The 2,496-nt window shown below is 55.3% G+C and overlaps 1 pseudogene; it reads right to left on the bottom strand.

The window, feature by feature from the left end:
* Window positions 1–946: 946 nt before the first annotated feature.
* Window positions 947–2,249, bottom strand: LOC102261091 (annotated as a pseudogene).
* Between the last annotated feature and the right edge of the window lie 247 nt (window positions 2,250–2,496).

The following is a 2,496-nucleotide window of genomic DNA, read 5'->3' on the forward strand; positions in this document are numbered from 1 at the left end:
AGCCTTCAACCCGAGCATGTGCCCTGACCGGGAATTGTACCGTGACATCTTGGTTCACAGGTCGATGCTCAACCACTGAACCATGCTGGCCAGGCTCTTATTTGCTTTTATTAATATTTATTAAATGCATGTGTAGCTCACATTTATTTCAATATTTCACGTTAGAGGTGTTTTGGGTCTTGACTTAGAAATATGTCATAGGAATTTATCTCTTGTTTATACCAATTAGCCAACTGCAAAAGTGGTTTCCTTATGCATTGTTTCTCTTAAAGTCGCAGTTTCCAAGAACTTATTAAGGACCTTCAGTGAGGACATATTGTATACAGCAGCGATTTTCAACCTTTCTCATCTCATGGCACACATAAACTAATTACTGAAATCCTGCAGCACACCAAAAATATATTTTTTACTGATCTGACAAAAAAATAGATATAATTTTGATCCATTCACCCTGGATAGCTGTTGTGTTGGCTGTTGTTATTTTTTATATGACGATCTAAGGGAAAAGAAGTCAGTGCCCCTTACTGAATAGGTTTTGCATGTGTGTGTTTTTTCTTGCATTATTGCAAAATAAATTTATCTGAGCTCAACTGTTTTGTAAAAGATCAGAGGCGATTTGAAATCTCAGATTCAGCTTGTCTCCCAGAAAGATTGAACTGCAAATAACACAATTTTGTGTCTGGTTTTAATCCTGGACCTTCTTAAGTCATGAAACAGCTAACTGTTTGCACAACGCACTATCTTACTTCAGCCCCAGCAGACCCACAGCTTTAGGCTTGAGGACCATGGTTCTGAAGCCCTCAGGCTCCTGAGGGCCCAGATCCGGCTGCTGTGGCTCTAACAGCGGGGACAAGCCCCAGCCTCCCAGCCCTTCCCTCCTCTGCCAACTTCCAAAATCATGAGATGCAAACCAAGACTGGCCCACCCCTGAGGCAGGGGCATCTGCTCACTCCCCAGGAGGAAACCAGATGGACTTCTGCCTGACTGTGCTGGGCCGTCCTTGTGACCCCTGGCAGGTGGCCAACCAAAGGGCTTGAATAGGTGGCCTCCCGAGGGCCTTACTTGGCTGTCTGGATGCCCGGCTGCCCAGGAGGAGGACGAGGGACAAAGGAGGCTCCTGGCTGTGGCTACTCCTGCCCAAACAGTGGAGCTCTGTGAGGGCTCTGGCCACAGCTGGCAGGGAGGGGAAGTCACCATCCTGGGCGGTGTGCAGAGCCTGGTGGCTGCTGACCTCACCATTTGGGGGTACCTGCTGGTAGGTTGGGCACACACAGCAGTCCATGCCTGTCTGCTGGGTGCTGGCCTGTCCAGGGCTGGTCTGCCATGAGCTCTTCTTGTTCTCCTTGGCCTTGGTGCAGGACAGCCTAGCTTGGCCTCGATGTCTGGGTGTGCAGACAGCAGCTCCTGCCGCTGGGCCCTGTTGGGCTGGAGCACCTCCGCTTATTGACTATTTTCTGGAAGTTCTTCCAGAGCAGGTTGGGGCAGCTCTTATAATACTGGGCTGCGGAGATGACTCCCCGTCTAAACTCCCCGAGTGACTCGTGAACTCCCTGCAGTGGGCCTGTCTGCAGGAAGCCCTTGATGGAGCGGATGAGCTGCAGGTTCTTCCCCCGGCTCTCGGGCCCAGGTAGGCGCGGGGCACTGGGTCAGCCTCGGTGCTTTCCTGGTGGTGGTGCTGGGGACACAAGCCGGGTGGGGACTGGGCAGGCTGGGGAAGCTGGAAGACAGCTTGCTGACTGAGGGCACCACATCCAGCAGAGGTAGGATAGAGTGCCCCCAAGGAGCACTGCTGTGCTAAAGCCTGAAGGGGAGGGGTCCCCTGAGCGCTGGGACATGGGGAAGAGGAGAGGCCTCTGGGGCCATGGGAGCCCAGGGGGTTCCTTGGGGAAACTCTTGAGCCCAAGGCCCCTGTATGTCCATTGACCATGACAGCTACTGGCCCCTGGACTCAGCCCGTGGAGGCCTGGGGGTGGGGGTGGCTGCTCAGCCCCAGGGAGGCATCATTCTCAGGGGGCGTTGGCGGGGTGATGCAGCACCCAGTTTCTCAGAGCCCACCTTCGTATTTTTGCTGACTTTGGTGAAGGTCTGGGTGGAAGCCAGCGCCACAGGGAGGAGACAGCGACTATGCCATGTTGGGCCCTCTCTGCAGCTCCTGGATGGTGAGGCCTGGTGCTGTCTTCTTCCTCCTCCTCCTCCTCCTCCTCTGATCCTCTTCCTCCGTGGGGGGCGACCCGCCCTTCTAGAGCCATGCCATGTTGGGCCCTCTCTGCAGCTCCTGAGTGGTGAGGCCCGGTGCTGTCCTCCTCCTCCCAGGATCCTCTTCCTCCGTGGGGGGCGACCCGCCCTTCTAGCTGCCCTTCCCCCATCCCAGCCTTCCTGGGGGCTGACTGCCCCGGCAGCTGGGCCCCTGCTGGGCCCCTGGGGTGGGCTGAACCACATTGTTGCTGCCACTGCTCTTCCGGGCAGAGGGGAGGAGGAGGGTGGGGAGAGAGGGGC

The sequence above is a fragment of the Myotis brandtii genome, unplaced genomic scaffold, assembly GCF_000412655.1.
Source record: "Myotis brandtii unplaced genomic scaffold, ASM41265v1 scaffold348, whole genome shotgun sequence".
NCBI lineage: Eukaryota > Metazoa > Chordata > Mammalia > Chiroptera > Vespertilionidae > Myotis > Myotis brandtii.